Here is a 13,005-nt window from a genome sequence, read left to right as displayed (position 1 = left end):
GGACTATGTCCAGGGTTCAAATCCCAGCTCGGCCATGGAAACCCACTTGGCCACTTGGGCAAGTCATACTCTCAGCCTCAGAGGATGGCAATGGAAAACCCCCTCTGAAGAAACTTGCCAAGAAAACCCCAAGATGGGTTTGCTTTAGAATCAGCACACAACAACAACAACAACAGCAAACTAGCAAGATGCTCATTAGATGATCAAGGGACCAGAGCTTGGGAGAAGAGCTGGGAAGAGGATTCGGGGACATATAGTCCGAACAGAAGAAACTTGCCCAAGATTTGGGTCTAACAAAGGAAAGGCATCTCAGCCAAAAAATTCATTTTGCCGGATAACATAGATTTCAGGAATTCATGTAGTCCAAACAAAGGAACTCCTTGAAATACATTTTTATTTTGACGTTTCTTCCCATAATTCAAATTGCTAGTCCCTGCTAGAGTAGACCCATCCAAACTCTGGAGACCACGGTTTGATTCCCATCTCGGCTGTGAACCCCACTGGGTGACCTTGGCCAAGTCACACTCTCTCAACCTCAGAAGAAGGCAATGGCAAACCTGCTCTGAAAAAATCTTGCCAAGAGAACCTCACGATAGGATTCACCATAGCATGGCGTAGTGGTCTGAGTGTTAGATTACAACTCTGGAGGCAAGGGTTCAAATCCCTGCTTGGCCATGGAAACCCACTGGGTGAGTGTGAGCAAGTCACACACTCTCAGCCTCAAGGCAACAGCAAACCTCCTCTGAACAAATCCTGCGAAGGAAACCCCATGATAGGTCTCTCTTAGGGTTATCATATGTCAGAAACGACTTCAAGGCACACAACAACATCAAAGTCAACATTATTCAGTGGGTTTCAGCTGCGATTTCCTTACAGTCCCTGGAGGAGAAAACGGATTTTCCCAACCACAATATAATTTTGTAAAAGAGATTCATTGTAATCCAGGATATTGGGCTTGAGTTGGGGAGACCATGCCCACCAGCATTGCAGAGACGAAAATTGGGACATGTGTAACCAAGCAATGTCAAAGATGGTCAAGATACCAACAGTAGTTCTCAGTGAAGAAGAAGCCATAAGGCTGGAGATGGTGCAGCAGTTTGCTTTTTCCTGAGCCTCCTGGGAAGAGCAAGAACTACCTTTGTTTCTCTTCTCCCCTTGGCTGTGTTAACTGAGTACAAACTCCTTTTGCACTCTGAACTTGGTTTACAGCAACTGAAATAAGCTCAGGACAAAGGAGGAAAGTGAGATGAGAAAAACTGGAATGTTTTTAAAGTAGCTGAAAAATGTAGGATGACAGAAGATTAATCAGAACAGTCCCTGACAAACTGGGAGAGTTGGAAGGGATGGAAGATGCATTAGATTTACAAAAGTCCTGTTCCAGGTGGAGCTAAAGACTATCAGAAATGTTTGTTTTTTTAAAGTGTATTTTACTACAGCCACTTGCATTTTTATCCCATCTTGGGGATACCTCTTATGCACACTGTTGAGGACCTGTACTCCAAAATCTACCATTTTGACACTGCACCCAGACATTGTGGAACTGCAACAACTCTCATCATCATCTCAATATTTGTGTATATCGTGCCTTTTCCTCAGCCCTAGGACTCAAGGCAGATTGGGGAAAGTAAAACAAAGGCAGCTAAAAGTACACATTATAGAAAAGTGAACATGTAATTAAATGCATCTGAGGAAGTAGGCTGAAATCTAGGAAAGCTCATGCTGCCATTTTCTTTCTTCCAGTTAGTCTCAAAGGTGCTACAAGATCTCTCTACATGTAATTAAATGATCACTGCAATTAAAGGCCAGCATGAAAAAAACCCACAACCAACCACTTTAGACAATACAGTATGTTATCCAAGGTCCTGCTGCCGTGATTCATCAGTTCTCAAAACAGAACGGTCTACAGAAGGAGAACAAGGAGGGTGCCAGATCAACCTCCCTGGGAGGGAATGCAAAAGTCTCAGAGCAGCCACCAAGAAGGCCCTGCTTCCCAGGTTCCCATCAGCATTCCTCACCATTTGGTTGTGTTTGCTAAACAGTAGGATGCAGCATGGAGAATCTACCCAAATTCAGCCTAGATAATGAGGCTAAATAGCTAAAGACTTCCCATAGCTTGGATGCAACATTAATAGGAATGGTGACTGCAGTTCAAGCAAGAAGAAGAAGATTAGGAATGGGAAGGGCAGCCATGAAGGAAGTAGACAAGATCCTAAAGAGTGCAGATATACAACTCAGCACAAAAGTTAGAATTATACAAGCCATTGTATTCCCCATCACAATGTATGGATGTGAGAGCTGGACAGTGAAGAAAGCAGATAGGAAGGAAATCAATTCATTAGGAGTGTGGTGCTGGAGAAGAGTGCTAAGGGTACAGCCAAAAAAGGCAAACAAACAGGTTGATGAACAGAGCAAGTCAGAACTCTCCCTGAGGCTGCTGTACTTTGGGCACATCATGAGAAGGCAGGCAGGGCCACTGGAAAAAATAATAATGCTGGGAAAGGTAGAGAGACGTAGAAAGAGAGGAAGGCTGCATACTAAAAAGGTGAACTTTATTAAGGAGACCACAGATATGAAGTTACAGGTCCAGTGGAAGATAAGAAGCCTTGGACTGGAGGAAAGGGAGTCTCAGCCACAGGATCACCACGAGTCATTTAGACATCCACTGGAATAATAAAACCGTGTAAGCCAACTACACTCGTCCCTCCACATTTGTGCTTTGACTTTTGCAGATTTGATTATTCACGGATTTTATTAATATGTTCTCTTTAGGAATATCTAGGTCCTCTAATGCAACTGTGCTCAACTTTAACCAAAGGTCGCACTGAAGGAACTTGAGAATCCTAGGGAGAACACTCCACTGGACATTTGTAGCTCTTCCAGCACAATTCTATGGTCAATGTCTGGCAGATGTTGCCCACAGAGTTGCACTGGAGGACCTAGAGATTCCTAGAGAGGAAGACATAATGTTTTTGTTATTTGGAGTTTTTCCACATTCGCGGGGGTCCTGTGCCCCTAATCCCACCAAAATGGAGGGACAAGTGTAGAAAAGAATCATACAAAGAAGACCTGAAGATCAGATTCATCTGAGGAAATAGACTTAAATCTAGAAAAGCTCAGGCTACCAAGAAGGCACTACTGACTGGAAAAAACAATACTTCTAGGAAAGGTGGAGGGAAATAGAAGTAAGGTTGCAGGCAAGATGGATGGACTCTATTAAGGAGATCACAGGTATGAATTTACAGAATTTACAAGAACTAAGCAGAGCAGAAGAGGCCAGGAAGCCCTGGAGATGTCTCACCATGAGTCAAGAAGATCAACTTGAGAGCGGTTAACAACAACAACAACAACAACAACAACAACAACAACGGATGCAGCCAAGCACCCTGCAGACTTCTGGCTCTGTTAAAAAAAGTTGGCTACTTCCTTTCTTTTAGAACTGATGCAGCATGGAAGATTTTCCTGGGCATCCATTTCATAGTGCTTTGCACAGTGCAAAATTTCAGAACCAAACATGGATCTAGGAAAGAGGCACTGCTAAGAGGAAGCTGGGGGTGCAAACCACACCAGGTGACAACTCCAGTGGGGTGTCACCCGATGGATTGGTGGGAAGGGACTGATTTCCAGGTCTGGCAGCCCTGCTGGCCAGGCGATAAAGAGGGTGTCTCTACTTTCTGGCCAGCAGTTTCACTGGACCAGAAAAGCCTTTGGGGCAGCAGGAAGAACCCACTCTCACCAATAGCCACTGGTGGGACTGTGCTGCCCTCCTGGAGAGAAGGTTGAAATGTAAGACCTGTCCTGGAAAAGAGGTGTGTCTGGCCACCTTGGTCTAACCTCATGCTCAACGGTGCTATAAGCATGACGGTCATCACCACTATAGTTTTGGGGGGGGGGGTTCTGGACTCTGTCGCTGTGTTTTGGAAGTATTCCTGATGTTTCGCCTGCATCTGTGGCTGGCATCTTCAGAGAATGGTGGTGTGGAGGTGTATACACACACACACACACACACACACAATGTGACCCTTGGAAGTGATTTACATACATTCAGAACACAGCCACACAGCCCAAAAAACCCATAAAAAACTATGGATGCCGGCCATGAAAGCCTTTGAATTCATGTTGTCACCGCTGTTGAGTTAAAAGTCAAAAGGAAAAATACCCCAAAGTTAAGTGCGCTGAAAGTTAAGCCGTAAAAGCCAGGTGAATACATGGCAAGCTGGTTTGGGAACTTTGGGGAAAGCTCCTTCCCGCCCCGTTGCTCAAACAAAAGCCCCAAATCTCCTTGAAATCCCACCTGAGCTGCCTCTGACCGATCCAGATCTCCTCTGGGCAATAAAGGGGTTCCTGCTTCTCCTTCCCTAGGAACCTGGCCAGGGATCCCGATGGCTCTCTGATACCCTGCTCCAGTGGCCCTGCCATTAAGAGGAAGGGCACTTTTGGCAGTGGCACCTTGAATCTGGAATGCATCCTGAAAACATATTTGCCCAGTTTATTTTCATAGCTCTGTTTCAGAGGAAGAAACTTGCAAAACCCCGTCTGGGGATTCCTTGTCTAAGAAAACCCTATGAAATTTGTGGGGTTGCTGTAAGTCAACAGGCAACTTGAAGACACATGCACAGACATATACAAATCTACAGCCTAAATACCCTGAAGGCACCAGATCCTGTCTGATCTTGGAAGCTAAGCAGGCTCATCCCTGGTTAGTGCTTGGATGGGAGACCACCAACAATTACCCGATGCCTGAGGCAACACCACCTGAGTTTTCCTTACCTAAGAAAACCCTACAATATTCATGGGGTTGCCATAAGTCTACAGGTGACTTGAAGGCACACATATACAAATGTATGGCTTAAACATCCCAAAGGCACCGGATCCTGTCTGATCTTGGAAGCTAAGCAGTCTCAGCACTGGTTGATGCTTGGATGGGAGCCTGCCAATGAATACCAGGTGCCAGAAGCAACATCACCTGAGTTTTTCTTACCTAAGAAGACCCTACAATATTCATGGGGTTGCCATAAGTCTACAGGGAATTTACAAGGCACCAGATCCCATCTGATCATGGGAGCTAAGCAGGGTGAGACCTGGTTAGTATTTGAATGGGAGACCACCAATGAATATAAGGTTCTATAGGCTCTATTTCAGAGGAAGGGACTGGCAAAACCCCATCTGGGGATTCCTTGCCAAAGAAAACCCTATGAAATTCATGGGCTTGCCCTAAGTCAACAGGCAGCTTGTAGGCACACACATAAACATAAACAAACATACATCCTGAAGGCACCAGATCCTGTCTGATCTTGGAAGCTAAGCAGGCGCAGCCCTGGTTAGTGCCTGGATGGGAGAACAGCAATGAATCCTAGGTGCTGAAGGCTCAGGGTGACCAACATGTATGTCTTATTTGTCCTTTTAAACTGCTGCATGTTTTAATTAATGTGTGTTTAACTGATGTTTTTCCATTGTTGATTTGATGTTGTTCGCTGCCTTGTTCCATGGGGAGAAACAGGCTATTATTATTATTATTATTATTATTATTATTATTATTTCCCACCTTTCTCCCAATATAGGGAACTCAAGGCATCTAACAGCATGTTTAAAACAGTACAATTTAAAAATAATACAAAAGCATTAAAAAGTATAAATAGATTATGTTTTAACCTTGCGAAGATTGCTTAACAAGAGTATATGAAATAACGGAGTTAGATAAACTGACATCTAGACTGAAAAGATAAATCCAAGGAAATATTCGTAAAGGAATGGAAGATAACGATAAAATATTTAGGAGAGAAGCGGGGAGAATAAAGTGTAATGGATCGTAAAAAATAAGAGGAAAATTAAAGAAGATTTAAAGAAGAAAGGAAATATATTTGTATTGGTATAGATGGAATATATATTCAGGCAAATGGAAAGACATTTAAAAAATCTACATCTGAATTTACAATGTTTATATTTGAAATATGTGTAGGCAAAATGTATATTTGAAATAGGATGTACAAATGAAATATTAAGATAAGTCACATAAGCAGATAATAATAGCAAAGCCTGCTGGAAAGGAAGTCATTTGTTTTTGTTGTGATGTGATGTGGCATTATTTGTCAGAATATGTCACACTGTGTGGGTTTAGATGTGTATGTAAGTATATTTGTGTGTAGGTTTGCATATGATTTTGTGTTATGTTTTTACTAATGGTAATAAGAAAATAAATAAAGATAGCTTGTAAAATAAACAAATACATTTGTGCACGAAACAAGGTTTGTGTAGACTAAATCACCAGAAAGCAACGGTGGCATTATCTCAGTCGCCCATGTGGACCCTTTTGGAGTATTTCCCATTTTTGGATTTGGGGCTCAACTGGTAATAAAAATTGCTGGCGTCTTGATGTGTGCAAATGTTTTTGCAGCTTTGGACTGACTTCCTCCAACAAAGCAAAACAAAAAACACAGTCTGAATTCATTTTAGTATTGTACGCAGTGAAGGAAGTTGTACTCATGAACCTTTTGAATGGGAAAGCGGACACCAAGAACCAATTCCTTTAAAAATGCCCTGCTGCCAACTCCTAGGCACAGTTTTTTCGGCCAGTGGAGACTTCTTTCTTTGCCATCTTGTTTTCCCAAAGTCACCCCAAAATCTCACTCCCAGATTTCATACCTAGCGACTGTCCCAATTTGCCAGGGAAAGCCTCCATCAATCCGTTCTCATCCCACTTTTCCAGCTGCTTTTAAAATGGCACGGTTTCTCTCTTTTCCTCCCACTTTCCCCCTTTGTTTCTTCCATCGCAGAAAATTTATTTTAAAGTGCAAAAAGATTAACCATATTTAGAGTTTTTTAAAATGTTGTTATTTTAATGAATTATAATAATAAAACAATTCAAAGATATAGCTGTATTAGTCCGGAGAATCAGTACGTAGAGAGATCTTGTAGCACCTTTGAGACCGAAATAAATAAATTGGGAGTATGAGCTTTTGTAGACTCAAGTCTACTTCCTCAGATGCATAATGGAGAATGAGACATTTATTGTATGCTTATTGTATTTTAAGGAAGTTTTGTTGTTATCTGCTTCAATCTTTTTGGAGAAGCGGGATGCAAATAAATATGATGATGACGATATGATATGCATCTGATATGCATCTGAAGAAGTAGACTGAAGTCTAGGAAAGCTCATGCTGCCACCTTCTTTATTTCATTTAGTCTCAAAGGTGCGACAAGGTCTCCTCTCTACATATAATAATAAAAATTATGTTAAAAAATACAAAAGTAGCATTGTTGTTGTTGTTGTTGTTGTTCTGTGCCATCCAATTGTTTCTGACTTATGGCAACCCTATCACGGGGTTTTCTTGGCAAGATTTGTTCAGAGGGGGTTTGCCATTGCCTTCCTCTGAGGCTGAGAGAGTGTGCCTTGCCCAAGGTCTCCCAGTGGCTTTCATGGCTGAGCCGGGAACTGAACCTGGTCTCCAGAGTCATAGTCCAGTACTGAAACTACTTGTCTAGTTAGCAGTCCAAAATTTATTCAGAGGGGTTTGCCTTTGCCTTAAACCACAGTTTAAACCAGTGATTCCCAAACTTTGGTCCTCCAGGTGTTTTAGACTTCAGCTCCCAGTAGCCCCGGCCATCTTGGCCAGCCGTCACGAATCCTGGGACCCCAAGTCCAAAACATCTGGAGGACCAAAGTTTGGGAACCACTGGTTTAAACGAACATGGTTTAAACTAGCAAAGCCTAATTGCATCTCATGCTGACCAGGGTGGATTATGGGCACTGCAGTCCAGGACAGAGAACTTTCCAAAACTCTGTATTCTGCAGATATAAACCTTCTCTCCTAAGCATGGCTCTCAAGATGAAAACACTGCTGGGCTGATCTCCACTATGCAACCTGCGTACTATCCCTGCACCCTTTCTGGAAAAAGCATTGGTTCTAGAAGATAAAACCTTACCGTGGTCAGCGACAGCAGTTCTGTTCCTTCCTGAAGCTGCACTTCGTCTAACTCTACACAGTTCCTCTTCTCGCTGCGCATGACATTGCCAGCCATGCATCCCACACATATTTTTTTTAACACCTAAAACCTCGAGATTACTCTAATCTCCCTGGATGACTCAAGGGCTCCCAATTCTGGTTCCACAGGTGTGAACGCATGACGGAACACACAACGGGAACGTCCCTGGCATCCATCGCCTGTATTACACACAGAGACACACTTGCTGCAAATGTGGGGTTTTGGGGTGAGAAGCTGCCAGCCAGATTTCCCTGTTCCTATACCTTGGAACAGTTACTGAGGAGTGTTTCACACTGGGGCTAATTTCGGCATTAAAGAGAGGTTAAAGCACATTTAAAGCATTCTGCAAATAAAGCGAAATGGTGAGTAATTGAACGAATGATTATCACATGCAATTAAGCAAATAAAGTGATATTGAAAATGCATTGCATAAAAGTTCCTTAAACTGTCCACTGCAACCCCAGGCGGCAGTCCTTCAGCAAGGAAATTAAGAAGGAAGGCTACAAAGGGTCCATTAGCAGGCAATGGCTTCTTAGTGCACTACATACAGGTTTAATCTCCTTTATCTGGAATTCCAAAATCCAAAGTGCTCCAAAATCCAAAATTGTCCACATGGGAGGCTGAGATAGTGACATCTTTACTTTCTGACAGTTCAAAGTACACAAACTTTGTTTCATGCACGAAAGTATGAAGAATACCGTGAATTAAATCACCCTTGGACCATTTGAATAAAGTATAAATATACAAAACAAATGAATTTCAGGTTGAGACTGTGCAATAACTTCACAAAACAGTGATACCTTTCTTGGGCCATCAAAAATGCACAAAAATACATGCTGCAAGCTTGCAAAGCTCCATTGGCTTCTTCATGAGGGAAAGGTGTTCCAAACCATACAGAAGGGAAAAATATAAATAAGATGTTAGTCACAGGCCTGCATTTTGTCAGTTGTTGTTATTGTTAAGGTTGTAAGGAGGGATATCCATGCAAGCGGGCCACTATGTGTTCTGGCCACATGGTACTGTGAGACAAAGTGTCTTAAATTCCAGAAAGTACAATTTAGGCCCCTTACAGACAGGCCAAAATAAAGCTGCTTCAGGTCACTTTGGAAGTATGCTGCTTAAATGACGAATGCATACTAAGAGTCCGGAAGAACCAGTCCTAAGGACTGGAGCACAGCTTTGGTGCAGCTTCTGTACTCTTAGGACATGCACATCATTTAAACAGCATACCTCCAAAGTGACCCGAAGCAGCCTTGGCCTGTCTGTATGGGGCCTTAAATTCTGTCAGCAACACAAAAAGATACCTCCTTTGAGATCCAGGTTGTCTCCATCCTTTGTGAGGCTTCAAGCCCCTTTGATAGGCAGAGAACTTTACACTTTTGAAGAAGCCTTCATGCTTTTGCACTAGGAAAAAATTTAGGTACTGTTTAGGTAAAACATACCAATTGCAACATCACATCCACTCATATGGTTTGTGGCTGGGTCCTATTCTCAGAGCTGCATTTTTAAGAACTAAACGACCGACGCTGCATATTTATTATGGAAGGAAGAACTTTGCACAAGCCTTTGAGGACTGCAGAGCACTAAAGGCAGAGCCATAAAGAGGACATGCAGACCTCTGTCTGCAACATCGGAGATTATTACACTAGGGCCAATTCCACAACAATCGTGCTATTGGATGACTATGGAAACATAGTGCTACAGTGACCAATAGTTCCGCACCATCACGCAATTGTGCTATAACAATGAAATAATAATGAAACAAAAGCACAGTCATATCCCACATACAAAAGCCAATAGCATGATGGTTTTGTCCCAAACAGAACAAAATAAAATATATTCAGTTCAAATAAAATATTTCCCTATACCTCAAAATAAGACAGAGATCTACTCTAAAAACAATCCTAGCAATGAGAAAGAATTTTCTGTGCTGAAGTGGAGTCTGGAAAAAGCTCCCCGATAGCGTGAATGCATTGTTATTAGCTTTTGCGCATTCGTAATCTTGTGAATGAAGCGCTGTTGGCAAACCATTCATGAGGTTTCCCTATTAAGAAGTTACAGGACAATTCCAACTTATTCACAGAAGAAGTACTGGATGAGCACAACATTGTGTGAACAGTTTTGTGCAATTGCGCTAAAATGACAGGCCCATTCCGTTTCTCTCTCATGTTATAACTCCATGTGATAATCTCATATGTTTCACATACACCTTATACATGTAGCCTGAAGGCAATTTTATACCTTATTTTAAAGCATTTTGCGCCTGAAACAGTTTGTGTAGCCATCAGAAAGTAAAGGTATCACTGTTTCTGCCACCTATGGAAAAAAAATGAATTTTAGAGCATTTTGAATTTTGAAATTTTGGAAAAGGTATACTCAACCTCTACAGTCCTTTCAGATAGTCTGGTCCCAAACTGTGTAGGGCTTTAAAGGTCAAACTGAACGAGCAACTGAACATGCGATGTTTAAGCAAGCAAAATGTGCGTCTACTGTCAATGTGACATGCAGATCTATGAGCAATAGACAAACATTTACAATAGCATAGCAAGTGGAACTGCATTGCCACAAACATGGACTGAATAAGGTCATTCTGCATAAAACAAAAATTTTCAACAACTTCCATAGGTGAACAGATGAATGCGTATGATACCAACAGGATTCTGGCCCATGCAAGCTTATGCCATATAATGCTAGACTTTAAGGAATCATACAATTCTTTATTCTTTTGTGTTATCTTGCAACCAGCTAACACAGCTACTTCCCTGTAAGTACAGTTCGACCTCCTTATCCACGGATTCAACCATCCATGATAGCTAATTCCCCCGAGGAGAGGATCAAAATTCAGAATGAACTTAATAGATTAGAAAGCCGGGCCAAAGCTAACAAAATGAATTTCAGCACAGAGAAATGTAAGGTACTGACTGCACTTAGGGCAAAATAAAAAAAACAACGAAATGCATAGATATAGGATGGGAGACATCTGATTTTACAAGACTATGTGTGAAAAGGATCTAGGAGTCCAAGCAGACCACAAGTTCAACATGAGTTAACAGTGTGATGCAGCAGCTAAAAAGGCCAATGCGATTTTAGGCTGCATCAATAGAAGTATAGTGTCTAGATCGAGGGAAGTCATAGTGCCACTCTAATTCTGCTTTGGTCAGGCCTCACCTGGAATAATACTGTGTCCAGTTCTGGGCCCCACAATTCAAAAACAATGTTGACAAACTGGAGTGTGTCTAAAGGAGGGTGACTAAAATGGTGAAGGGTCTGGAAACCATGCTTTATGAGAAGCAATTCAGGCAGCTGGATATGTTTAGCCTGGAGAAGAGAAGGTTAAGAGGTGATATGATAGCCCTGTTTAAATATCTGAAGGGATGTCATATTGAGGATGGAGAAAACTTGTCTTCTGCTCTTTTTTGCTGTTTTCTGCTGTTCCAGAGAAAAGGACCTGGAACAACGGATGCAAGCAACACGAAAAGAGATTCCATCTCAACATTAGGAGGAACTTCCAGACAGTAAGAGCTGTTGGACAGTGGAAAATGCTGCAGAGTGTGGTGGAGTCTCCTTCCTTGGAGGTCTTTAAGCAGAGGCTGGATGGCCATCTGTCAATGGGGATGCTTTGATTGGGAGCTCCTGCATGGCAGAATAGGGTTGGACTGGATGGCCCTTGCGGTCTCTTCCAACCCTATGATTCTATGACTTGAAAATATTTAGAAAATATAAAATTCCAAAAAGCAAACAATGAAGTTTATTGCACGGGCCCTAAAACAGGCCCATTGCGTTGCAAAACGGGTGTGTGCAAGGACATGCACGGAACTGGATGGGGCTAGGGACCGCATTTTACTGCAAAAGGGAATGCCGCTGCTGCCGCCGGGCGTTCCAATCGCGTCCTCCCTCCGTTCCAGAGGGCACGGTTTCTGAGAACTGTTCTAAAGCATTCTCAGAAATCGCGCCCTCTGGAACGGAGGGAGGACGCGATTGGAACGCCCGGCGGCAGCAGCAGCAGCATTCTCTTGTGCAGTAAAATGCGGTCCCTAGCCCTGTCCTGTTCCGTATGCACCCTGGTTGTAGGATGCAACGGGCCCGTTTTAGGGTCCGTGCAATAAACTTCCTTGAGTTTGCCATTTTATATAAGGGACACCATTTTACTATGCTATTGTATATAATGGGACTTGAGTATCCACAGCTTTTGGTATCCAAGTGGGGTTCTGGAACCAAATCCTAGCAAATACCAAGGGCCCACTGTAGTTATGAAAAGGGTGTTTTTTTTACAGTATGATTTTGTGTCTTTTGGAATCTTAATATTTTCAAATGTTCCAAAGTAGCCATTTATGTCTTTATCCGGAAAACCAGACTTAATGATGGAGCACATTTTACAGCCAAATCAGGGAATAGCTGATTCTCCAGAAACTGAACTGCAATGCCAAGAAAGAAACGAATAGAAAGCAGAGTCAGTGGTGAGGGACAATGGCTGCTGCAGTCCAGCAACATCCAGAACCCCTGCATATCCCCAATTCATTTTAAAAGGACACCAGCAGCCTGAGGAATGTAGAAGCACATAAGAAAATACCTATACGCACCTTTGCAGGAATCTGCGGTTAAAACACATTACAAAGCGCGAGCCACCATCTTAGCAAAAGCCAAGGATCTATACACTTTTAGCACAGTGCAAACATAGACCTGACCCAGAGTGGTGCAACCAACTGAGCGAACCTGTAGAGCAACAGCTGATTCACTCCTTCTCCACAAAGACAGATGCGAGAGGGCTGTGTCTGTGTCTCACTGCGGGAAGACTAGCTGCCCAAAGGACTGCGCTTACACAATCGCTGAGAAAGTACAATGTCTTGTACAATGCCTGTTTATGTTATCACAGTGCACCCACAGGATTGAGGACAACATTGTTCAAATACATTTGCAAGGGATGCACAAGCCAAACTCCTGGCATAGTATAGCAAGAAGACTTTGGCATAGGCTTTCGTAACAATTAGAATGAATTGTTTTTGTGTACCACAGTTACTGTTCCAG

The 13,005-nt window shown here is 42.6% G+C and overlaps 1 protein-coding gene across 3 annotated transcripts in view; it reads right to left on the bottom strand.

The window, feature by feature from the left end:
* Nucleotides 1–13,005, bottom strand: part of IRF5 (interferon regulatory factor 5) — a 60,552-nt gene that overhangs the window by 23,637 nt on the left and 23,910 nt on the right. The window contains exon 1 of one of the 3 annotated variants that reach the window (XM_089527382.1): nucleotides 4,292–4,361. The exons of the other annotated variants lie outside the window; for them this stretch is intronic. The gene's annotated coding sequence lies outside the window, so the exon portion shown is untranslated. Of the gene's footprint in view, nucleotides 1–4,291; nucleotides 4,362–13,005 lie in introns of those variants that run through there. 3 annotated transcript variants of the gene reach the window in all.

Source organism: Sceloporus occidentalis, unplaced genomic scaffold (genome assembly GCF_023333645.1).
Source record: "Sceloporus occidentalis isolate IW3139 unplaced genomic scaffold, rSceOcc1.0.p SCAF_5, whole genome shotgun sequence".
NCBI lineage: Eukaryota > Metazoa > Chordata > Lepidosauria > Squamata > Phrynosomatidae > Sceloporus > Sceloporus occidentalis.
Note: the sequence above shows the minus strand (reverse complement) of the source record. Positions and strands in the feature narration are given on the sequence as shown.